At 39.0% G+C, this 27,542-nt stretch overlaps 1 protein-coding gene across 4 annotated transcripts in view; it reads left to right on the top strand.

Annotated features, from left to right (window-relative positions):
• Positions 1-27,542, top strand: part of ESR1 (estrogen receptor 1) — a 380,127-nt gene that overhangs the window by 274,622 nt on the left and 77,963 nt on the right. The window lies entirely within an intron of this gene.

Here is a 27,542-nt window from a genome sequence, read left to right as displayed (position 1 = left end):
ACATTGTCACTTAATTTGGTACTTATTTTTTCTTTATATATGAAAGAGTATTAGAAATTTGGTACTAGGTCTCTCTTAAAATTTTATACTGCAAAATAATGATAATGATAAAGCGAATAACTTCTATAATGCTAACTCTATGCTAGACATTATTCTAAATGCTTTATATGGAGTAATTTATTTAATCTTTCCAACAACTATATGAGGTAGTCACTATTATTATTATCAGTTTTTAAAAATGGAGTAACTGAGACACAGAGATCTTGAATAAGTTGCCTAAGGTCACAGAGGCAGTCTGATTAGTGGAAAAAATATGAGAGTATTCAGCTTGAATCCAGATGTTCTGTGTGATATGGTTCACACCAAATATCTTCCTCTCTATAGGCCTTCCATTCTGAAAGAGAAAGTGGCTCTGGCTTACTGGTCTGCCTACCTATTTGCTTTTCTTAGTTTATCTACCCATCCATCTATCTACCCATCCATTCATCCACTGAAGATTTATTGAGCACTTATGTGCCAGGAAATATGCTAGAGATACAAAAGAGAATTGTACACAATTCTTCTAGGGGCATGAACTCATATTTAAGAAAAATTTCATATGGGAAGTGATGCTTGAAGTGAGATTATGACTTAAAAATGTATATTTAATATTTGATGAGGGTATTTTTAAGTTCAACATTATAATTCTAAATACATTGTGTTTTTAATTTCTGTTTTCCAGTTATATGTTTTTTTGGTCAAATCTTCAAAAATTAAATGATCAGTAATATTGTTACTTTATTTTGTTTATTTCACATGAATGGCAAGAGTTTAGGCGAAATGGATTACCCTACAGGCAAAAATACCAAACTGATTCTATCACCTTGAATCATAAATGAAGCTGTTCTAAAAGCTTCATATTTATTTATTGGTTCATTTATTCATCATGGTAACCCTATAAGGCAGGTGCTTTTTATTTATGTTTTATTTATTCATTTATTTTTTGTTTGTTTCAAGTTTTTATTTAAATTCCAGTTAGTTAATGAATAGTGTAATATTGGTTTCAGGAGTAGAATTTAGAGATTCAACACTTATATCTAACACCCAGTCCTCAGCGTGGCTGGTGTGGAGCCCAGCAAGCACTGCAATACTCTTGTGGAGAAGGAGGGCAGATAGCCCACTAGTGGACTGCGTGATCTGTGGATCCCCTGGGACACATTGGGAGAGATGGTTCCCCCTTCTTGGAGGGCATCTGGAAGTGGTGGCATTGCCTTTCTGGGAACAAAAGAGCCATCGGGCACTATTACCATCCTCCACCCTTCAACATAGGCACAGAGAAACCTGCTGAGGGTGGCTAAACTGGACACTGGCTCTTTGCTGTGCTTTATTCCGAAATCCACCCCTTGGTGCTTTGGTAAGACTGTCTTTCTGGGACAAACTGATATCAGTCCCAGAATGGCGTGACCCTCCCACCAGAGGACCAGTGTGGGTCCCTGCCATGCTGGGTCCCTAAAGTTTGGAGTTATAAAACTCAGCCAGCCTTCCTGGGATAGAAAACAGGTGCACTGCACTGCCAGGCAGGCAGATGGCCCGGACAAAGTCAGGGTGAAGGTAGGAATCTGAGGGATGCCTGAAACACACGAGGGGAGATTGTTTGATTTTCTGGGAGCTGGTTTCTGGACAGTGATGGGCGTGAACTCCCCTCTCCAGGAGGAGGGAGGGAATTGGTGCCATTTCTCTCCTCTGCCCCTCAGCATAAACCAACTTCAGTAAGCAGCACAGCATCAACCGTGGTGGCCTAAACCATTTACACCAAGCCCCCTCCCCCTCCACCCTGTGCTCTGCTGGTGCTGCTTTTCTTGGGCAAGTGTGGCCTGAGAACCAGAGCAGCGGGCCCCTTCCCCAGAAGAGCGGTGGGCCCCTCCCCCCACATGCACCACCTCTACTGACCATAGAGTTCTGCAAAGCTACAGCTCTAGTGGAAATAGCATCAGGTCTCTTTCAACAAGCTGACCAGAGCTTACCTAGTTAAAACTCACACCACACTCTGGCCAAAGTCCAAGCACCCCCATTGCAGGCAAAGAGAAACTCTGCAGAGGACTGACCTGAGGAGAAAAGCAGCCAAAACATAGCAGCAGAATGCACACAGCATACACCAGAGACACTTTGTTAAGTACCAGGCCCTGGACAGTATATGACTTCTTTATAAACCCATTACTCTCAGGAGCAGGAAACATAAGAGGCTTTCCTAATACATAGAAGAAGACAGAGACCTGGACAAAGTGCCAAGACAGAGGAATTCATTCCAAAAGAAAGAACAAGGAAAGGTCCCAGTCAAGGATCTAATTGAAACAGATATAAGTAATGGGCTTGATCCAGAATTTAAAGCCACGATCATAAGGATACTAACTGGGCTTGAGGAAAGCATAGAAGACACCAAGGAGCCCCTTACCACAGAGACAAAAGACTTAAAAACTAGTCAGGCTGAAATAAAAAATGCTGTAACCAAGATGTGAAATTGACTGGATGTAATCACAGTGAGGTTGGAAGAAGCAGAGGAATGAATAAGTGATATAAAAGATAAAATTATGGAAAACAATGAAGCTGAAAAGAAGAGGGAAAGAAAAATATTAGCTCGTGAACATAGATTTAGGGAACTCAGTGACTTCATAAAGCATAATAACATTGGTATTATGGGAATCCCAGAAGAAGAAGAGAGGGAAAAAAAGGGCAGAAGGTTTATAGGAGGAAATTATAGCCCAAAACTTCCCTAATCTGGGGAAGAAAACAGATATCCAAATCCAGGAGGCACAGAGAACTCCTTCAAAATCAACAAAAGCAGGCCAACACCAAGGTATATTGTAGTTAAATTTGCAAAATATAGAGATAAAAAAAATCCTAAAAGCAGCAAGAAGAAAGAAGTCCCTAACTTACAAGGGAAGACAAGGTTAGCAGCCGATCTTTCCACAGAAACTTGACAAGCCAGAAGAAAGTGGCATGCTATATTCAGTGTGTTGAGTGGGCAAAATATGCAGTCAAGAATACTCTTTCTATCCAGCAAGGCTGTCATTCAGGATAGAAGGAGAGATAAAGAGTTTCCCAGTTTTTGTTTTCCAAACAAAAACTAAAGGAGTTCATGGCCACAAAAGCCATGCAAGCAGCATTGAAAAGGACACTCTGAGTGGGAAAGAAAGACCAAAAGTGACAAAGACTAGGAAGAAAATCTCCAGAAACAATGACTTAACAAGTAATACAATGACAATAAATTTGTATCTATCAAAGATCACTCTGAATGAAAATGGGCTAAATGCTCCAATCAAAAAACATAAAGTGTCAAAATGGATAAAAAAAAAAGACCCATTTATATGCTGCCTATAAGAGGCTCATTTTGGACCTAAAGACAACTGCAGATAGAAAGTGAGGGTATAGAGAACCATTTGTCTCATGTTAATGGATATCAAAATAAAGCCGGAGTAGCCAGACTTACATCAGACAAACTAGATTTTTAATCCAAAGATTGTAACAAGAGATAAAGAAGGGAACTATATCATAATGAAGGGGTCTATACAGCAAGAAGATCTAACAATTATAAATATTTATGCTTTCAACTTGGGAGCACACAAATATATAAAACATAAAGGATCTCATTGATAATAGTACAATAATAGTAGGGGACTTTAACACCCCTCTTACATCAATGGACAGATCATCTAAGCAGAAAATCAGAAAGGAAACAATGGCTTTGAGTGACACACTGAACCAGATGGACTTAGTAGGTATATTCAGAACATTTCATCCTAAAGCAGCAAAATACACATTCTTTTCCAAGGGCACTTGGGACATTCTCCAGAATAGATCATATACTGGGTCACAAGTCACAAGTACAAAAAAATTGAGATCATACTATGCATATTTTCTGACCACAACACTATGAAATTTGAAGTCAACCATAAGAAAAAAATTGGAAAGACCACAAATACATGGAAGTTTAAGAACAATGAATGGATGGGTCAACCAGGAAATTAAAGAAGAAATAAAAAAATACATGGAAATAAATAAGAATGAAAATGTGATGGTCTAAAACCTTTGGGATGCAGCAAAAGCGGTCATAAGAGAGAAGTACATAGTGATGCAGGCCTACCTCAAAAAGCGAGAAAAATCTCAAACACCCTAACCTTACACCTACAGGAGCTAGAAAAAGAACAACAAATGAAGCCTAAAGCCAACAGGAGAAGGGAAATAATAAAAATTAGAGCAGAAATAAATGATATAGAAACAATAATAACAAAGAAACATTAGAACAGATCAATGAAACCAGGAGCTGATTATTTGAAAGAATTAATACAATTGGTAAACCCCTAGCCAGACTTATCAAAAAGAAAAGAGAAAGTACCCAAATAAATAAAATCACGAATGAGAGAGGAAAGATCACTGCCAACACTGCAGAAATATGAACAATTATAGGAGAATTTTGTGAAAAATTATATGCCAACAAATTGGGCAATCTGGAAGAAATAGATAAATTCCTAGAAACATATAAACTACCAAAACCAAAACAGGAAGAAATAGAAAACTTGAACAGACCAATAGCCAGAAAGAAATTGAATCAGTATTCGAAAATCTCCCAAGAAACAAAAGTCCAGGACCAGATGGCTTCCCAGGGGAATTCTATGAAACATTTAAAGAAGAGTTAATACCTATTCTTCTCAAACTGTTCCAAAAAATAGAAATGAAAGGAAAACTTCCAAACTCATTCTATGAAGCCAGCATTACCTTGATTCCAAAACCAAAGACCCCATTATAAAAGAGAATTACAGGCCAATATCCCTGATGAACATGGATGCAAAAATTTTCCACAAAATACTAGCAAATTAAATCTAACAGTATATTAAAAGAATCATTTACCACAATCAAGTGGGATTTATTCCTGGGCTGCAAGGGTGGTTCAGTATTTGCAAATCAATCAACATGATACACCACATTAATAAAATAAAGGATGAGAACCGTATGATCCTGTAAATAGATGCAGAAAAAGCATTTGACAAAGTACAGCATCCATTCTTTTTTTTTTTTTTTTTTGAGGAGAGAGCAAGCATATGAGTAGGGAGAAGGGCAGAAGGGGAGAAGAATCTTTCAAGCAGTCTCTCCATTGAACGAAGAGCCCACCATGAGTCTCAGTCCCACAACTGATGAGATCATGACCTGAGCCGAAATCAAGAGTTAGACGCTTAACAGACTGAGCCACCTAGGCCCCCAACAGCATCCATTCTTGATAAAAACCCTCAACAAAGTAGGGATAGAGGGAACATACCTCAACATCATAAAACTGGGTATTTCATGTAAGGATGAATCACTAAATTCTGCTCTTTAAATTAATATAACACTGTATGTTAACTAACTGGAATTTAAATAAAAACTTGAAATAAAAAAAAACACCCATTGCTCATCACAGCAAGTGCCCTCCTTAATACCCGTCATTCATTTAATTCATCTGCTCACCCACCCCCTCCAGCAACCCTCAGTTTGTTCTCTATAGGTAAGAGTCTCTTTTATGGTTTATCTCTTTTTATTATTTTTCCCCTATGTTCATCTGTTTCCTTTCTTAAATTCCACGTATGAGTGAAATCATATGGTATTTGTCTTTCCCCAATGGACTTATTTCACTTAGCATGATACCTCTAGCTTCATCCATGTCATTGCAAATGGCAAGATTTCATTCTTTTTGGTGCCTGAGTAATATGCCATTATGTGTATCTATACCTATATCTACCTATTATATATATATATATACACACACACACACACACACACACACACACACACATACATACATACACACACACATATATACCACATCTTCTTCTTTTTTTTTTTAATTTTTTTATTGTTATGTTAATCACTATATTACATCATCAGTTTTTGGTGCAGTGTTCCATGATTCATTGTTTGTTCATAACACCCAGTGCTCCATGCAGAACGTGCCCTCCTCAATACCCATCACCAGGCTAACCCATCCCCCCACCCCCCTCCCCTCTAGAACCCTCAGTTTGTTTCTCAGAGTCCATCATCTCTCATGGTTCGTCTCCCCCTCTGACATACTCCCCTTTTCTTCCTCTCCTGTTATCTTCTTTTTCTTTTTTCTTAAAATATGTTGCATTATTTGTTTCAGAAGTACAGATCTGTGATTCAACAGTCTTGCACAATTCACAGCGCTCACCGTAGCACATACCCTCCCCAATATCTATCACCCAGCCACCCCATCCCTCCCACCCCCAACCACTCCAGTAACACTCAGTTTCTTTCCTGAGATTAAGAATTCCTCATATCAGTGAGGTCATGTGATACATGTCTTTCTCTGATTGACTTATTTCACTCAGCATAACACCCTCCAGTTCCATCCACGTCGTTGCAAATGGCAAGATCTCATTCCTTTTGATGGCTGCATAATATTCCATTGTGTATATATACCACATCTTCTTTATCCATTCATCTGTTGATGGGCATCTTGGCTCTTTCCACAGTTTGGCTATGGTGGACATTGCTGCTATAAACATTGGGGTACACGTACCCCTTCGGGTCCCTACATTTGTATCTTTGTGGTAAATACCCAGTAGTGCAATTGCTGGATCGAACGGTAGCTCTAATTTCAACTGTTTGAGGAACCTCCATACTGTTTTCCAGAGGGGTTGCACCAGCTTGCATTCCCACCAACAGTGTAGGAGGGTTCCCCTTTCTCCACATCCCCGCCAACATCTGTCGTTCCCTGACTTGTTAATTTTAGCCATTCTGACGGGTGTGAGGTGTATACCACATCTTCTTTATTCATTCATTGGTCAGTGGACATTTGGGCTCTTTCCATCATTTGGCTGTTGCTGATAATACTACTGTAAACATCAGGGTGCATGTATCCCTTCGAATCAGTATTTTTGTATCCTTTGGGTAAATACCTCATAGTGTAATTTCTAGGTCGTAGGGTAGTTCTATTTTTAACTTTTTGAGGAACCTCCATACTGTTTTCCAGAGCGGCTGCACCAGTTTGCATTCCCACCAACAGGGTGAGAGTGTTCCCCTTTCTCCACATCCTTGCCAACATCTCTCGTTTCCTGTGCTATTGATTTTAGCCATTCTGACAGGTGTGAGGAGGTATCTGGTTTTGGTTTGTATTTCCTTGGTGATGAGTGATGTTGAGCATCTTTTCATGTAGCTGTTAGCCATCAGGATGTCTTCTTTGGAAAAATGTCTGTTCATGTCTTCTTGGGGCAGGTACTTTTTAAATCTCCCTTTTGGATGAAAAAACTGAGACACAGAGAATTTAAGTAGCTTTCTCAAAGCGTCTCCACTATGACATGGCTGAGCTGGGAGTAAGCCAAGGCCATCTATTTGGAAGGTCACACTCTTAAGTAATCACGGCTGTGCCACACTGAACACTGCAACCACTCCACTGCAGTTTCCTGTGAGGAAAGGCCTTGCCTATCAAGAACATTCATATCTTTCCATAATCGACTTGTTTTCTCAGTCACTATGGAATGTATGGAACAATGTCCTTATTTTCCTATAAAAGACAGCGACTTCACAACTGTCAGCTGTGGTTGTCACAGTGGTTACCACAGAATCTCATTCAAACTTTGTAGCAAGGCATTGAGTGAGACTCTCCTCAACGTGACTACATGCCACATAGGCAAATACTGTCTTCTCTTAGTGCACACCCTCTGCTTTATCTGGGGCAATCACCTTCTTGTCATCTAGAGGTATAAGTTATGCTCATGCCAAATACAAGTCTATGCTTGCATCTTTGTCCATAAAAATGCACACCTCCTCTGCCCTGCTGTTTTCACTTATGTCATTGTGTTTTCATTATGTCTCCATCGGGTCTGATGGGACTCACCAAACCCCTCTGCCTTAGTACACCTGTCTCCACTGAATTTCTTATTCTCCAAAACTCTTTAATCTTGTAGGTTGTGCTTCTGGATTGAGTGCCAAGTCTTGTAGTGCCTTACTTTGAGTTTTATAATATGAGACTACGATCTATAGCTCTTTCTATATCATTTGCTTCTAGCAATAGAGTAATAAGCATGTATATAGAAGGCAAAATTAGAACTTGGGGGCCCTATATAACATGCAAAATTAATTAGTGTGCAATAGTTTCAGTCCCTAACACAATGCCTTGAATATAATAGGCCTTCAATAAATATTTGACGGATGACATTTTTTTTGTGTTGTTATATTAGTTTGTCTGAACAAATCCCTAAGAGTTGCACTCAAGAGTAAAGTACAGAGAAGCTGATCTTTTGGGTCATTTCAAATAGGTAGGGAGCCATTTGCCACCTATTAAAGACAAAAGAGATTTGATGACAAAAGGGTTTCCAGACCATCCAAAGGTGCTATTCTAATATTTGTTCACAGCTAGCAAAATGGGGCCATAGGAACCTTTCATAAGCAGATGCTGTCTCTCCCTATATAAATGCTCTTCCTAGTCTTGGCCAAAACAAAAACAAAATGGCAAAATAAAACAAAAATAAAATGTGCAGAGCATCTCACTATTTATTGTTTTGCCCAAACCTGGTTGATAGGACTAGATTTGATCAGTTTTGAGGGGGGAAATCAGTATTGATATATACCTGGGTCTTGACTTTTCTTATACTTATTTATTGTTTCATCCATTCAGTTAACATATAATTTACTAATCAACTCCTAAATGAATGATCTGTAGATCATTCAAGATATAGAAATTAGACATTAGGTAACTGTACACACAAACCCTTGTGCTCAGCATACATCATTTCTTGTTCTGTAGCCCTGGGGAATTTAAGATACTTTTTACACTTAAAATTTTAAAAGAATGTTTTTTTTTTTTCAACCTAGTCCTGGGATTGCAAAATGAGACAGAAGACACAAAGTATGCCAGAGGGTTAACATTATAGCTGTAGGAACTTGAGGAGGACAAGTGTAACCCATTACAACTGTTAATACTGATGCATCAGGATAAAATTACGCCCTGAGAAATAATGTGCAGAGTAGCTATGATTGCTGGAAGCTGATGGATCCAAGAACCTGAGTTATTTTTCAACAAACCATTGTGCCACTTTCTACCTCTTTCTTGACACTGCTTTTAGCAGGCAAAAGTGATTTGAAATTTTTTTAGAGTTCAAAATTTAAATCATGTTCACTTTGCTGAAACTCCATTGGATGATGGAGTAGCAGAAGAGAAAACCATGCAAATAAAAGAAATGGAATAAAAGGGAATGGAAAAGCTTTAGAGATGCCATCATCCCGAAAAGATTAGAAAACTAGCCACTGAGAGCCAAGGGCAGGGAAAGAGCACTTGGAAGTGTCCCTGAAGCCTTCCAGAAGTGGTGAGAGAATTCCTCGCCCTTCTCATCACTTGTTAGGATTTTGTTATTAGGAAAATTATTTACTTTTGATCTATTTCTTTTGGATATTTCCATGTAGCGAGGACTGCTGTTTACATACAAAGATAATGAGGCCCAGCTTAAGAGATGATGCCATTAGGTTATTATAGTTGCCAGTAAAATCAGCATGAGTTTGTTTCTTTTTCAGCTCCCTACAAATATTCACTCAGAATCTTTTCAAATATCAGTTTTGTGAAAAGCACAGTTTTGAATTCTTTGGGGAGAGCAAAGATGAGTGAGTCTGCATCTTCCTCTCTAGTAAGTCCACAATTAGAACTGACCCACTAAGTTATACATTGGAGGGGTGGTGTATCTTCCAGAACTGGAGAAAGGCTGAGAAAAAGAATCAGAGATCTTTTTCAAGCAACCAGCAAATTACATTTTTCTGAAAGCGTGTCATTAATCATACACCGTCTTGCAGACTCCAGACAGAAGCAGTATCACTGGTCTGTGTAAGTAAGTATAATCAATTCCCATATGATCTAGGATTCTCCTAGACCTGTGTTTATGACTAAGATCTGTTTTCTTCCCATCAGCTCACATTCAGAAGTATAGGTGTTTTTCACATTCTTATTCTATCCAAAGTAGAATACTTTCACAGAGCTGTATGCCTTTGAGATGATTTGGCTTTGCTATCAATTTCTAGTCTTAAAATTTGACTTTTATTGGTATCTAAGATGCCTTGGAAATAATACATAGAAGTTATTTGAAGTGAACTGTGTAGACAGTTCCTACTTTATCCATTATGACCACCCCTCATAATGGTCCTGTCGAAGCTAGTGGTAGAGTGGGTGTCCCACTCCTCCTGGCCAGTCCTTAGCTGGCCATATATGGTCAGGCACCAGACAAAACCCCACATATCTGACAAATCTTTATGAGAGATTTGAGAGATGAGAAGTGTATCTTTTTGAGGTTTTACCTGTCTATTTCATGCATAGCTCCTTATTAACAGGTTTGCTATCGAGTAAATAAAATATTTTTTTGACATCTCAGTCATTTTACAATTCATTAAATTAATAATCTCTTTATTTTAGGACTTGCCATTTCTCGTCAGTCTTTAAGTCCTGATGAATTTTCACATTCTTTAGTTAAGTAAGGATAGTAATAATTTCTCTTAATAGCTTATGAAGTGAGTCATTGAAAGTAGGTCATTAAGGCCAGCTCCTGTGTGTGCTCTTAAATAGCAGTTTAACTGCTATTGTTTTACTAGATCTGTATTACAACATTTTCCCCCCAAGATCTCCTTGTCTCGTATGTAGACAGCATTCCCAATAGTTAATAATATTCTCTTTCTTTTTCAATAGTTTTAGGAGAGCATTCCAAGAAAAGTGGAGGAAAGGGCGAGGAGACCCCTGTTATAATGTGATGTGCGTGAAAATACCAGCAGCCCTTGATCACCTGGGAAGTCACTGATTTCCATCCTTCCCCTGTTGAGGGGTTCTCAACTTGGCATCCATAGACACACCAAGTTCTTAAAAAGAACTGGATTTCAGTATAATTGGTTTTATCCTGTGATTTTTAAATATTTTATTTCATGAATTCAGAACCTTATTCTGAGAAGGGGTCCATAGACTTCAGACTTCCAAATTGAACAAAGATGTTTAAGAACTCTGTCATAACTGTGTATGAAGCTATGCATTGTAGATGGTGGAACTCATGGTCAGGGTATGGGAAGAAAATTTGTCATCTGCATGATATTTGGCACTTTTATTATTAAAAAAGAACTAAAGTGGGATGCCTGGGTGGCTCGGTTGATACAGCATGCAACTCTTGATCTTGGGGTTGTGAGTTAGAGCCCCGCGTTGGATATAGAGATTACTTAAAAAAATAAAATCTTTGGAAAAAAAACAAAAAGGAACTAAAGCAATGGCAACGACCAGTTATTTGTTGACCGCCAGTATTTTCTAAGCAATATGATAGGTTCTTTATATACTTTTAAGTTGTCATCATAACGTATTACAGGGCTATTATTATCATTCTGACTTTGTAGATAAAGTAACTGTGAAGCCCAGGGCAATTCATTCATTCAAAAAATATTCACAGATCATACATCAAGAGAGGCACTATGCTAGGCACTAGAGATGAAATAATTCACCCAAGGTCATGTACCTAGTAAGTGGCAAATCCATTGTCAGCAAAACCCTCAGCCTCATTATCTCTCCCCTCACATCCTGCATCTTCATAACTCATTCTACATTTGAAACATTAAAAATCCTATTGAAAAACATGGAACTCTAAGAAGGTAGCCAACAGACATTTTTCTCTTTATACAAATGTGAAACATAATTCATAATTAGGTCTTCCTGGAACGTGGTACTTCTTTTTTTTTAATTTTTTTATTGTTATGTTAATCACCATACATCACATCATTAGTTTTTGATGTAGTGTTCCATGATTCATTGTTTGCGCATAACACCCAGTGCTCCACGCAGAACGTGCCCTCTTTAATACCCATCACCAGGCTAACCCATCCCCCCACCCCCTCCCCTCTAGAACCCTCAGTTTGTTTTTCAGAGTCCATCGTCTCTCATGGTTTGTCTCCCCCTCTGACTTACTCCCCTTCGTTCTTCCCCTCCTGCTATCTTCTTCTTTTTTTTTTCTTAACATATATTGCATTATTTGTTTCAGAAGTACAGATCTGTGATTCAACAGTCCTGCACAATTCACAGTGCTGACCATAGCACATACCCTCCCCCAATGTCTATCAACCAGCCACCCCATCCCTCCCACCCCCCCACTCCAGCAACCCTCAGTTTGTTTCCTGAGATTAAGAACTCCTCATATCAGAGATCATATAATACATGTCTTTCTCTGATTGCCTTGTTTTGCTCAGCATAACACCCTCCAGTTCCTTCCACATCGTTGCAAATGGCAAGATCTCATTCCTTTTGATGGCTGCATAATATTCCATTGTGTGTGTGTGTGTGTGTGTGTGTGTGTGTGTATACCACATCTTCTTTATCCATTAATCTGTCAATGAACATCTTGGCTCTTTCCACAGTTTGGCTATTGTGGACATTGCTGCTATAAACATCGAGATGCACGTACCCCTTCGGATCCCTACCTTTGTATCTTTGGGGTAAATACCCAGTAGGGCAATTGCTGGATCATATGGTAGCTCTATTTTCAACTGTTTGAGGAACCTCCATACTGTTTTCCAGAATGGTTGCACCAGCTTGCATTCCCACCAACAGTGGAGGAAGGTTCCCCTTTCTCCGCATCCCCGCCAACATCTGTCGTTTCCTGACTTGTTAATTTTAGCCATTCTGACTGGTGTGAGGTGGTATCTCATTGAGGTTTTGATTTGGATTTCCCTGATGCCGAGCGATGTTGAGCACATTTCCATGTGTCTGTTGGCCATTTGGATGTCCTTCTTTGGAAAAATGTCTGTTCATGTCTTCTGCCCATTTCTTGATTGGATTATTTGTTCTTTGGGTGTTGAGTTTGAGAAGTTCTTTATAAATTTTGGATACTAGCCCTTTATCTGATATGTCATTTGCAAATATCTTCTCCCATTCTGTCGGTTGTCTTTTGGTTTTGTTGACTGTTTCTTTTGCTGTGCAAAAGCTTTTTATCTTGATGAAGTTGGAAGGTGGTACTTCTGTTCATGCTTTTCTTTACTCCAGCATTGCCTGAGCAAACTGGAACCCAGTCAGTGACTTCCTGGATTAAGCCCATTCTCTTTTTGGACCATCACTAATCTTGTCATCATGAGCGAGAATAAGAACATATGTCATTTCAGTGATGGCACCTGTATGTCTTCGTATCCAAGAAAAGATATCAATTCCTCTCCCTTGCCAAATATTCCTGAACTTTGCTTCTAATGTGGTCTATGTGCTATTGGTGTGTGTGTGTGTGTGTGTGTGTGTGTGTGTGTGTGTGTGTGTGTGTGTGTGTTGGGAGGAGGTTGTTTTGTTTTTTTAATGATCTTAAGATTTTCTTATTTGTAGTCTGAAATACTTAGAACAAGAGATTTTGCAACCTTGAAGACAAAGTATATTTTCATTGCTAAATATAAGACAGGTTCGTGCTGATAAGCACAATTTCTGTGAATCAAAGGAACCACCTTCATGTCCATTTCCATTTCTGGCTCAATTCCTCTTTCTGTATTGGAAGCTGATTTGAGAAGCTGACTATAGCACTAGAGATATTGAAAGTGTGATGAGGAATTTTAGACCATTGTTCCCTAGAGAATTTCCTAACTGCTTCATAGGTGGTAAGAAGAGAAAGACCAGATAGATAGATAGATAGATAGATAGATAGATAGATAGATAGATAGAGAAAGTTCTTCCCTTTGGTTTTATGACAATGTAATGTAGGTTGGAAATCTGACTAATACAAAATTATGGATATTCTCTTTAATTTTAATTTATAAAAATAAAGAGAACTTCTGTTTAAGAAGAAAAAAATAATTCTGTTCCACATTCTTTTATTTCCAAGAACTCAAAATAGACAAAGTAATTTTAAGTTTTATTTTCTTCAAATTTTATTCCATGCTGTCATCTTGCTTGCCAGTTTTGTGAGAAAAAAACTGTGCCAGTGGCTCTCCTTGCTCCCCTCAGGGGAGGGCATGGCCAGCTCCAGGGCTGGCACCCGTTGGGGCAGCTCAGTGACATTCAGCTCCCCTCAAAGAGGAAGCTGGTGCAAGGTTGGCTGCGAGGCATGAAATGACATCATTGCTAAGGCGAGGCTGCATTTGCCACTTAAGTGCACCTTCAGAAGGCCAGTGGGGAGGGAGAACACAAACTCAGGCCTCCAGCTGCATGAGGCTCCTCAGAGCTGAGACCCTGTATCCCCTCAGGACCCCCTCTGGATTCAAGAGGAGGAACGTAGTGATCTTCTGAAGTTAATCTCCTATTTGAGAAAGTAAAAGTGTTGTATCACCCAAAGCGGGAATGATCAAGAGATAATGTATTTTATGCCCTTTATGAATTCTTATTATTGAAGGTATTTTGACAAAAAGCCACAGATGTGGCTATAGTTGATCCTTTTCAGAATCAGTGGATAACAGATGTTTATTTTTCCTTTTTTTGAACTTCTGTTTAACAGCGTTGGATGTAATAAGTACAAAGAAAGGATAGCACATGCCAGACCCATGCTGTATTATTATTATTATTATTATTATTATTTACTTTAGAAATAGTCTCTGAATGAAAAAGGTTTTATTTTTTAAGTTAAAGTAACAAAGTCATTGTTTTCAGTATGAAAAAAATGGTTATTATTTTGATGCATTGGCATTTGCATACCCCTTGTAAGTGGTACCACCCATCCCCAGTGATTTCAGTTTTTACTTCTTTCCTGATCATACCCAATCTGTGACTTGAGGCTTCCCCAGGCCTCTTGGCTTACTTCATCAATCTACCAGACTTTTCTCCATCCTTGCTCTTCAGGAAGTTTAGATGAAACATATTCAAGCTGGTGCTCACTGCCTTCTCCATGAGCCTTCTCTTCCTTATGTATGCCCGTCACCATGGCCAATCACACCGGCCAGACACTTTAGAGATCCTTGACTCCGCCTCCTCTTTTCGTCCCTCATTTGTTAAATTCAGTTAATTCTCCTTCCTTGATATCTCAGCAATTAGTCTCTATTCATTCTCCTTGCCTTCACCCTAGCTAAGACTCCTATTTTTAAAATGTTTCAATGGTATCTCTTTGCCTCAAGGCTGAAGCCACAACTTCTGAGCACCCCCTGGCTCCTTCTTCCTTCTACAGCCACATTTCTGACCACTCCTTCCTCCCTCTAAGTTCTATATCCCTGCATGTCTGGTGTAGGAACAGTTTCAGGGTCATGCCATACCTCTGGTCCCTCTGTCGCATTGCCTCCTTTTCCATCAAGTATTCTATGGAAATGTGAATTAGAAATCTGAGGAAGTCTTACATCTCTGGATTAGGTGCCAGTCCTGTGTGCAGTGAATCCTGGATAGTCTTCCAATGTGGTCTTAGATACTGTTTTCCAATCATTTTTTAATTGGACTGTTCCTCTCTCTTAGCTTTGACGTCATAGACCAAGACATTCAATTTTTTTTGTCCCTAACATCAATATATGCTTGACACGTAGTAGGTGTTCCAAAGAATGAAGCAATTAATTTTTCTGTAATTAGTTCATGCTTTTAAGTACTCCAATGAGTACTGTATTTAGGAATGTTACTAAATACTTTTCTTTTTCTTTGTAGGAAAAAATACATTGGGTATTTATTATTTTTTAGTTTTTAAAAATTTTATTTTATTATGTATGTTAGTCACCATACAATACATCATCAGTTTTTGATATAGTGATCCATGATTCATTGTTTTTGTATAACACCCAGTGCTCCATGCTTCACTCCTTTGCTCCTTAAAAAATTGGGTCTCCACATAGATTATACTGAATTTTTAGGATGTAAGTGACACTATATTCCAAAGGACAATTTTCTGGTTAAAGGGAAAGATACGTTAATATTTTGTTCTATGATCATATTTAGACTGATTTTTAGTTGGATTGGAGAGTCCAATAGCGGTTTCCCAAATATTCTACTTGCCGGTCCAGTGCATTCTCTGTCTTTCTCTCTTTTGGTCTTTCTCTCTCTCACAATTCCTCTTGCTCTTGCCTTCCTCCTATTTCCACAGCAACCGTCTCAGTCCTCCACTATGCTCAGTCCTCCACTATGCTCAGTCCTCCACTCTGTTCAGTCCTCCACTCTGTTCAGTCCTCCACTATGCTCAGTCCTCCACTATGTTCAGTCCTCCACTCTGTTCAGTCCTCCACTCTGTTCAGTCCTCCACTATGCTCAGTCCTCCACTATGTTTAGTCCTCCACTATGCTGAGTCCTCCACTCTGTTCAGTCCTCCACTCTGTTCAGTCCTCCACTATGTTCAGTCCTCCACTCTGTTCAGTCCTCCACTATGCTCAGTCCTCCACTCTGTTCAGTCCTCCACTATGTTCAGTCCTCCACTCTGTTCAGTCCTCCACTATGCTCAGTCCTCCACTCTGTTCAGTCCTCCACTATGCTCAGTCCTCCACTATGCTCAGTCCTCCACTATGTTCAGTCCTCCACTATGCTCTTCCAACATCCTACCCTGTCACTTCCTTGTTCTTCTCATCTCTGCTTCACTGAGAAACTGGAGATCTTCTTCCAGGAAGTCCTTCAAATTGCAGAAGATAATTCATTTACACTCATTTTATCTCATGCATTTATTTACCTATTCCCCCCTGTTTATTTGACAAATACTTATTTAAGGGCTTTTTCTCAGCCAGGTATGACATTAAGTACTGCAGGTATAATGTCATCAAGACATAGTTTTTGTGCTCAGTCTGTTTCCAGTCCCGTGAGAGAGATGAATTTGCAAATAAGCACTGATACAGAGAAGAGCTACTGTAGGAATAAGAACTTAATCTTGTTGCTGAGAGAGTTGAAGTCATTAAATAAGAGTGTACTGGGAAGAGGGGAAAGCATATGTTGTACCTAAGGAATTCGCCTTTTTCTTTTCTTTTCTTTTCTTTTCTTTTCCTTTCTTTCTTTCTTTCTTTCTTTCTTTCTTTCTTTCTTTCTTTCTTTCTTTCTTTCTTTCTTTCTTTCTTTCTTTCTTTCTTTCTTTTTTTCTTTTCTTTCTTCTTTCTTTCTTTCTTTCTTTCTTTCTTTCTTTTCTTTCTTTCTTTCTTTCTTTCTTTCTTTCTTTCTTTCTTTCTTTCTTTCTTTCTTTCTTTCTTTCTTTCTTTCTTTCTTTTTTTCTTTCTTTTTCTTTCCTTCTTTCCTTCTTTTCTTTCTTTCTTTCTTTCTTTTATTTGACAGAGAGACACAGCCAGAGAGGGAACACAAGCAGGGGGAGGGGGAGAGGGAGAAGCAGGCTTCCCTCTGAGCAGGGAGCCCGATGCGGGGCTCGATCCCAGGACCCTGGGACCATGACCCTAGCCGAAGGCAGACGCTTAATGACTGAGCCACCCAGGTGCCCCAGGAATCACCTTTTCTCTAGTTTCAAAGACTAAAGGTGCCCACTGCTCAGATATTTTCCTTATGTTGGCATTCAACACATGTCATTATTGTATTATGACATTTTTCTTGATTCTTTTATAGACTGTGACCTTTTTGAGAATGAGAATGTTGTCCCATCTCTGTGTTCACAGTACCCAGCCTCATGCCGGGTTTATATATATTGGAGATGCTCAATAGTATTTGGTGAATGTTGAGCATGACCATGTAAGAGGTACAGTGTTTACAGTTTGTTATTGTTGTGGGTTAAATTGCAGCTCCCCAAAAGATATGTTGAAGTCCTAATCTCTAGTACCTGTGAATGTGACCTTACTTAGAAATAGTCTTTGCAGATGTAATCAAGTTAAAATGAGATCATATTCAGTTAGTGTGGGCCCTAATCCAATACGACTGGAGTCTTTATAAAAAGAGAAGAGATACAAAGACACACAGAGAACATCACGTGATGATGGGGGCAGAGATTGGAATGATGAATCTATAAGCCAAGGAATGCCAAGGATTGCCAGCAACACCAGAAGCTAAGACAAAGACATAGAACAGAGTCTTCCCTAGCATCTTTGGAGAAAGCATGGCCCTGCTGACATTTTGATTTCAGACTTCTGGCCTCCAGAACTGTTGTTTCCTGATTTCTGTTTTTTTTTTTTAAGCTCCCCAGTTTGTGGTACTTTGTTATAGCAGCTCTACAAAACTAATACAGTTACTATTTATTTTTATTAGGAAATATTGTTGTAGTTCCTGTTGTAATTCATAGGGAGTCAACATTGTTGATGGAACCGAATACCAAGCCAAGGGCTGTGTTGAACTAAGAAATGAAATAGTTCTTGCTTTGAAGGTAATTAGCATTTAGAGAATTTCTCTTATAGGTTCTCCTAGCTACCCACCTTATTTTTAGCATGGTTATTTAATGGCCTGGCAAGATCTGATAACTGACTTCAGATCTGGGATGGAGGCTGAAATGATTCTTTTTCCTTTTTGTTTTTTGTTCTCTTTGGGGCTGAAATTTGTGTAGGTTAATAGCAAGAATGTGAGAGGTGGGGAGCTGTGGGAAGACTGGAAGGGAGGAAGCACACTTTTCTAAATAAATCCCCCGTGTGCTTGTGAGACTCTCAGGTCCCCACTGACCTCAGACTTGGGACTGCCTACCTGTTCTTGGAATGGGGTCCTGTGCCTTATCCTCTGGTTTCTCAGAGACAGTGTTGTTATATGATTTGCTACTCAGCATTTCTGTTACTTCTTGGTGATTTTGCCTTGGAAGATTCCCATTTTAATATTCTGAATTTAAGTAAAAACAATGAGAGAATAAGCCTCTTTTTTGCTCCTAATTCATTCTAGAACTAGATGTCCCTGGGTCATCGGCGATAATGGGTGTTCCTCTAGCAAATGTGTCTGTGTGTGTGTGTGTGTGTGTGTGTGTGTGTGTATGTCAGAAAACACTCCCTAAGGCTGTAAGATAATCATCAATTTTGGTTTCAGTGAGGGGCTTAGGCAGGGAGCACGTAGGAGGAGGAAATCATCATTGTCCATTTGTTTAGGGGACTTGCTTAAAAAGAATTGTCTGTTTCCCTCTCAGTGTTTGTGTTGACATTTGTAGTGTTTCCCGGGAGCATACAGTTATCCGGAAAACTCAGACTGATGACAATAGTATTTGAAATGCTTCTGTAGGTCTGCTTCTAAGTAGATAGGAAAAAATGTATGTTCCAAGGTACAAGTGCTTGTTGACTTTTCAAACACAGCCAATCCATGCTCTTCATGAGCGAACCTAGCGCCGCTCCACAGTGCTGGCCTTCCTGTGCATTTGCCAAGCACGTCAAAGGACAAGCTTAAGTACTTTACTTTATAGTTTATTAATTTTTTCCTTCTTTAGTTTGCAATCTACTCTCAGAAACTGGAAAATAATTTCTTTTACTTTTTTCCCCCTTCTTCATTTAAGCTGAAATTGATTTTTTTCTGAGCTGGTAAGGAAAAAAAAATTAAGCTGTAGTTAATACCGTTGCCCTTGCTGAATAAAAATAAAAGACTAGTTTACCTTCAAGCTGTGCTGTAGCAGAGTAAAGAGCTTTCCTGTGCCTCCAAGGAGGATTTTGACATGAGAGAGTACAAAAAATGTATACTGTCAATAGAGGATAATTGTAGCCAATACAAGAAGTAACAGAATTGTTTATTTGGTGGACGGAGGGAATGTTTTTTTGTGTGTGTGCTTCAAAAAGTGGGAAGCTAGGAGACACTCTTAAATCCATCAGCTTCTCCAGAACTCTTCTCAAATGCTTATTGTCATGACAACCATCTCTTCATAAACCAAGGCTCTGAGTGTAATACAGATGGGGTTGGTAACAAGGTAGAGTCGCCATCTGCTTTGTTTTCTCTGAGGGACATTTTTTTTTTTGATCCCCAAGTCTAATCCTGATATATGAAAGTCTTGACTTATTTTTCTTTTTGGAGTCGGATATAGTTGTGAGATTAATTCTTTTCTCCTGACAAACCACTTCCTTATCTGTCATCACATAACTTATTTTTTGTTGAATAGAAAGAAAAAATAAAGGGGGATAGTTATGTGTGTGTGGAAACAAACAGATATATTTTAATGATTTATTCCTCTATCTACTTGGCAAAGTCTGATAGGAGGTACCTTGTAATTCAGTAGTACAGTCAAAAGTAAGGCAGTCATTTTCCCAGGAAACAGGTAAAATTGTTATTGCCTTTGGATATGGTATTTATGTCTGTGCTTCCTGACATAGGGCTTCATGCAGTCTGTAGTAAGCCCTGTTGTTCTTACTTTCCAACAAAAGGAACACATCAATTCTTTAGGAGAAGAAAACCTTTTCTTATTATTAAATTTAGAGAGAAATTTGCAGAATAAATGAATGCTTATATGAGGGACATAGCCCGATAGCTTCATCTATCCCTTTCCCAAAGATGCAATGACATATTCAAAACTGAGAACATAATTTTTAAAAAGAAAATATTCACAATTTCACGATGCTGTGATCAGAATTAAGATCTATCCAGCCTTAGAAAAATAAGAAAATACGTATCTGGCCATTTAAAACTGTGTCATCAACAAAATTGCTAAATAAAAGTTCAGGGAAATATCTTATGAAGCTCCTATTTAAGGTCAAGAATAATTTCCTTCTTTGTGTTGTAATTATTTTACATATGATACAATATATAATTCTTTTTTTTTTTTTTAAGATTATTTATTTATTTATTTGACAGAGAGGACACAGCGAGAGAGGGAACACAAGCAGGGGGAGCGGGAGAGGGAGAAGCAGGCCTCCCGCCGAGCAGGGAGCCCGATGCGGGGCTCGATCCCAGGACCCTGGGATCATGACCTGAGCCGAAGGCAGACGCTTAATGACTGAGCCACCCAGGCGCCCCTGATACAATATATAATTCTAAACCTTAAGATTTTGAGCTGCTTTTCAGTATAGCTCTACTTTTTTTGCTAATCAGAGAAGTTCTATAACTACCTCTCTAGATCAGACACAATTTATTTCCATATACTTTTTTCATATCCTATGTGTTGATGTGTAAAACATAATCAAATATTGGCAGGTAAGTAAAATGTAACCATAAGCTATGGCACACACAAATCCATACCTAGAAGTGTTTATGATGACTAAACAATAAATCTGGCCTAAAGTCCAGGGGGCACCTGGCTGGCTCAGCTGGTAGAACATGAGACTCTTAATCTCAGGATCCTGAGTTCAAGCCCCACATTGGACATAGAACCTACTGTAAAAAAAAAAAAAAAAAAAAAAAAAAAAAAAATCTAGCCTAATGTCCAGAGCAGGGAAAAAAATGCTAGAAAATTTCTGAAGTCTGAATACATTTCCATGGGTAAGTCTAATAATTTTTCAAAGGAGCGTTATAATGGCTGTATGTAGTGTGGCGGATGGTGGTTAAAGCCCAACAACGGTTGGGGTGCCTGGGTGGCTTGGTCGATTAAGTGTCTGACCCTTGATTTTGGCTCAGGTCATGATCTCCGGGTGCTGGGATTGAGCCCCATGCTCAGCAGGGAGCCTGCTTGAGATTTTCTCTCTCCCTCTGCACCCCCGCCGTGCACACGCTTTCTCTCTCTCAAATAAATCTTTAAAAAAAAACCCAACCATAGTTGAATTATTAATGGTGTCATAAATGTCTTCATTATATTATGTCAAAACATGGTACCCTTGTCAGGCTACAGAGTCAAGATTGGAAAGTTTGTGGATATATATAGATATCATGACCTCATCATCTGTAATTCTTTCAAACTATAGTCATCTTAATAAGGGGCATTCGAGATATACAACATTCATTTAAAAAGCACTACTTTTGTTTACTTTAGAAACTCTGCCCTGAATTCTTCAACCTCAACTCAAATTAATTGGCTATCAACTATGCTAAATGTGACATGTTTTTAAAATATCAAATTTGTCACATTCAGTTCTTCACTTACCACTGGTTTTTATTGCTGAGTATTGCCTCGAGAACGCTGTTTTATTTCCCAAGGCAGGTCGTCACCACAGGGCAAGTTTTATTCTAGCTCAAGGCAAATAAGGAGCAGCAAACACAGTGTGGAAGTCTGCTGAGTTCAGTAGAAAACCATCGACCATTTATTGGGGTGTGCAAATACAGCTGCATTCTGGATTTGCTAAACATCTTGAAATGCTTTGAGTGTAATAAAACCCCAGATGTGCTTTCTTTTCTCATTTCTTTGCATATGTATTTTAGGAGAAATATAATCCACATGCTCTTGTTCCCTCCACTTTTAAATCATGAAAACGTTGTTTTGTAAGAGCTGTTTGATGTCCAGGAAGTCTTTTATCCTTTTTATTAGGTTATTTTTGTATATAAATAAAAAGAAAAATATAAACAGAAAACACAACATGACTTAGGGCAAACACAAAGTGCCCAATTTAAGTTTGAAGCTCTAAATCTAAAATATTTTTGAAACAAAACATTTCTCTTGGTGCTTTGCAGAAGTCATGTTCCCTTCTATTAGGAAGAAGTTCCAGGCCTATTGGGATGAATAGGAAGCAGAATGAATATTCACTGAGTAGGACTCTGGTACTCTGGGACATCTGCCAACTCCTTAATTTTTACAATAACCTGAAGTGGTAGGTCAGTCCATCTGCATTTTACAGATGTGAAGAGCTTTCAGAGATCTTAAGTAACTGGCTGTAGGCCACAGAAGAACTTCAAGCCAGGTCTACTTGACTTTTCAGCTCACACTCTTTTCATTACTTCTCTCCTCTTCATTCTGTTGGGAGGATGGGAGGAGGGTGTACCCTCCCCATAATAAAAAAATCCCATGTTGGAAATACCTTGTAATCGGGCCTAAGAATTGAGGGCTATTGTAGCCTCAAGAAAGTGTCAGCTTGGTATTGGCAACTGGATGTCTATTAGTATGATGTTTGCATAAGAGCACTGGGTAAGTGATATTGTGCCAGAGGGGGGCCTCTGCATACTTCCCTTTATTATAGCAGAGGAAAGCCGGAATACACACAGACATGGTGATGTAGGGCAGTCTGGGGAGGAGGCCCATGCTCTTGCATTGTCATTCAATATTTCTAAACAACTGATAATCTGTTGCCATTTATTTTACTTTGTAAAAGTGCTATATATTTGGTAAGAGTGGTGCATGACAATGTTTAAATGGGTTCAGCTCATTTCTTAAAAATTTTTCAGTGCTTGTATATTAGTGGATATGCTTAAAGAGTTATAGAATGGAAATCACAGTTTTAATGGGTCTCTATAATGGGACTGCATAAAAAGAGGATCTAAGATTTTATTTGGAGGCGGGACGTCATATCATGGGGTACGTGTCCACAGTATGATATCAAGTGACCATTTTCTGGAGAAAAAAATAATATTACAAATGGAGGGCATGAAGACTGCTGCTCAGCATTTGAACTGGGATCTAGGTTCCTTTGGTATTATCTGTTCTATAGGCTTTCTCCCAGAAATCCCCAATTTTGTTCTGCTTGTTGCTGTCTTTTTGCTATAGCCTCATGTTCCATTCTTCTGCTCCCCCCTTTCTTCTCCTCCTTCCCCCCCCTCCTTTTCCTCCTTCTCATTCTTCTTCATCTTCTCCTTCTTCACTGAGTTTTTGGCATCCAGAGGAAGAGATGAATTATTTAAATCTTCTCCCATTGAGTTAAAGCAATACAAAAAGCATTTAATAGGCAATTTCATAAGTGACATTTTGGAGAACATTGGGGTCATCATATGACTGAGAACATGATTAATTTTTTCTGAAGGTCAGAAAACTAATATTTTTTCCAGTGGATTTACTAGGGGAACCAACCACCTGGTTTCTGGTTGCTTTTTTTCTTCCACAAGGTTTCTACCTCACTTTGCATCTCTATAGATTTATCCCATGGAAATAAGAACTATAATTACCATAGTGCTTATTTTTCCTCATGCTTATCCTGAAGAGCCACTGTGATTTACCTTTTACCCCACTGCAGTGCAGAACTTCACAAGCATTCATGTTATAATAGTCATTTTGCCTAAGCATCTCAGCACACTTTTCAGTGTCATTTCTAAGAGCCACGTCATACCCCATAAGGGAGGGTGAGGCTTGAAGGATCTCCTGTGTGCCAAGGCAAATTAAGTAATTTGTCTGGCCGACTCCGACAGAGTGGGGAAGAGGGTTTAGGGTCTCATGAGGCCCAAGGGAAAGAGGAGGGCATGCCATGAGGTCCTTTCACAGTTAAAACTAAGATAAAAATCTTGGAGGAAAAACAATTATTTTATAATGGAGGACAGAAGGCAGGAATGTATTTATGTGGTGTTGAAGCTAGAGATAATGAGCCAGTTGTATGTATAAGGGGTTATTTCTCTGTGAAAGAGACCTCCCTCAACTTCATTAGGTCCCTGCCCACCTAGTGGGTGGGGAGTAGGAGGTGAGGCATTTCTGTCTTCCAGGATATTCCATCTCTAGATACTCTATTACTCGATCTGTGAATGTGGGCTGGAGGAAAAGACCCATGTTTGCTTTCCTTTGAAATTCTATTTTATAAAATGAGATTTCCTTACATCTGATCTCCCTTGGTCTCAATAAACTATTGTTATTACTTTTTAGGTATGCATTCCGTCCCACTGGTGTGGATTCCACAGGCCCAGGGCCCCTTGTCCCTGCCCCTGTCACTAAGACGTGAGACCCCAAGTGATGGGAGGTGAATCATCTCTCACTATGTCACCTGTAAGAATATCTGTCACTGATGCCTCTATTCATATCCCATAAATGCTTCCCCCTCCCATCTTCATATTGGCAACACTTTCAAGTGTTCAAGAAAGACCTTGTGGAATGCCTTTATGTTATTATAGCAGATCCAGTTGAAACTGCACATTGGATCATTCCTCTTGTTTATAAGGAAAAAGCTAAGGATTGAAACTTGATGTCTGTTGATAGATAATATAATTTTGTGTGGGACTTAGTACATTATTGATCTCCACTGGCTATGAATTTAAAGTCTTTAATGGACAGTCTTTAGTAGCCTTCACATTCGTCAAGAAGGTTGATTGATAGTCATCTTTGCGCCCCCACTGCCACCCCTGCCCCAGGAACTTGCAAAGGGCACTGTGCAAGAGGTACAATAACCCTTCTCTGAAGGCAATGTGCACAGCTGGGAAAGATAACTAAAGAGACTATTTCTTTTTGAGAGATCTACATCATCTCAACAGAAGGCCCCAGCGATTTTGCTAGACCCAGACTGAAAACTATTGCTAACAGACATACTTCAGACAGATTTCATAATCACCAGACTTGTGTGGTACAAATGGTTATGGTGAGCTTCTGAGGCACCCAAGAGACCACTAAAAGTGTCAGACTTAAATAGCATTGAGGTTTTTTTTTTCTTTTTTTAAGATTTTATTTATTTATTTGGCAGAGAGAGACACAGCGAGAGAGGGAACACAAGCAGGGGGAGTGGGAGAGGGAGAAGCAGGCTTCCCGTGGAGCAGGGAGCCTGATGTGGGGCTCAATCCCAGGACCCTGGGATCATGACCCGATCCGAACGCAGACGCTTAACGACTGAGCCACCCAGGTGCCCCGCACTGAAGTTTTGAAGCGAGAATTAAAAAGTATGATTCAGTTTAATATGTAAGGTTGTTACCAGAAAATACTCCTTTGGTTTTCCAAAATCAAATGGTTGTGTGACCAGCTGTGGTTCTCTCAAAAGATACTCCCCAATCTCATCCTGTGTGTGTTTGAGGTTTCTGGAGGGTATTGAATAACATGGTGTACATATCATCATGGATGACATTATCACATGATTGTATTTTTTCCCATATAAAACAGCGAATGTCATGAAAGAAGACATCACTTTTTTTTAAAGATTTATTTATTTGAGAGAGTGAGTGAGAGAGAGCATGAGGGGGAGAGGGAGAGAGAGAGTCTCAAGCAGACTCCATGCTGAGCGTGGAGTCCAACACAGGGCTCAATCTCACGGCCCTGAGATCATGACTTGAGTGGAAACCAAGGGTCGGTCGCTCAACCCACTGTGCCACCCAGGCATCTCAGGAGACATCACTTTTGAATGTTAATATTTCTGAAAGTGAGCTTAATTGACAGTGTCCATTTCCATTGCTATTCTGAGGCTTTACCCAAAAGATCGGGGTAAAATCTTAGAGAATTAAAACTTCCTTGAGAGCTTTCCTTTTAAGTACTGCTCACTGGAGTCAATTTATCCCATTAGACACTGCACTGGGTATTGAAAAAAAAAACAACATTTCCTATTGCCTCAGGCAGTGTTTCTTCCAGAACAAGTTTAGTCCATTTTAAACCCAGTGTACTCCAGAGGTAAATATCTGGGGGTTGTACAGACAGATACCTGTTCCTTTTTCTATCAAGGAGGCCTGAAACCCAGTCACTGTGTTTTAATATTTTGGTTTTTTTTTTTTTTTTTTTTTTTTTAAATGAACAGAGCTACCCATTTTTCCTCCGGTTGCAAGCCCTGCTTTAAATGAGTGAAACCCACTTTTTCCAATGGGAAGATACCTGTTCTGAGAAAGTCTACACTATTATGGTCCTTGGAACGGTTGATTGATGTAGGAGAAGGTGCGACAAATATGGATTTTTTTTTTTTTGACAAATATGGATTTTAAAAAGCAGAATTTGATAGAATCATGCATCTGGTGCTTCTGATGAATATGCAGGCTAGCAGAATTTACAGATAAATGCATAATTAACATCAGTACAATGTATGATAATGATCTGTTAGAAGCACCTGAAAAGATGTGCGACATCATTAGTTATTAGGGAAATCCAAATTAAAACCACAGAGCCAGTGTGATACCTCTGTACATCTACTGGAATATCTATAATTAAAAAGAAATTCTACTCCTGAAACTAATAATACACTCTATGTTAACTAAATTGAATTTAAATAAAAAATTTTTTTTAAATAATAAAAAAAACAAGACTGACCATACCAAGTATCGGTGAGGATGTGGAGCAACTGGTGCTCTCATCTATTGTTGGTGGGAATATAAAATGGACAATTTAGCAATTTCTTAAAAAGTGAAATATACTCCTACTATATGATCCAGCCATTGGACTCTTAAGTATTTACCCCCCAAAGATGAAAGCCTATGTTCATACAAAAAATTAGTACATAGATTGCTCATAAAAGCTTTATTTGTAATAGCCCCAGACTGGAAACAACCCAAATGTCCAATGAAAGGATCAGCAAATTACATTTATTTATTGTATATTTCCATACAATGGAATACCACTCAGCGATAAAAAGAATCAACTATTCATACATGGAAGACCATGGGTAAGTCTCAAAATAATTATGTTGATTTACAAAAGTCAGAAAGATGACTCTTAGGAATTAAATTAAAATAGTAACAGTGGGACTATAGAAAGGAGAGGAAGAATTTTAGTGTTACTTCAAAGATAGAATTGGTGAGGTTTGATTAGGGGATGATGACTCCAGGGGGCAAAGACTCTGAGGTCTTTCTCTAGTTGGGGGTTCTCTATATGGTTAGTCACCTACTTAGCAGTAAGGATGGCCCATCCATGTATCAGAAATGATCAGCTAATTGTTTAGTACTTCAAAACTGTAGTAAGGGCTCAATAAGTTGGCCATTTTCCTCCTCCTCCTCTTCTTCTTCTTCCTCCTCCCCCTTCCCCTCTTCTCCTCCTCTCGCTTATTGTTGTTGTTATTATTATTATCATTAGGCATCTGCCATATTG

The sequence above is a fragment of the Zalophus californianus genome, chromosome 7 (assembly GCF_009762305.2).
Source record: "Zalophus californianus isolate mZalCal1 chromosome 7, mZalCal1.pri.v2, whole genome shotgun sequence".
NCBI lineage: Eukaryota > Metazoa > Chordata > Mammalia > Carnivora > Otariidae > Zalophus > Zalophus californianus.
The sequence above is the reverse complement of the archived record's forward strand: the minus strand, read 5'-3'. Positions and strand labels throughout refer to the sequence as shown.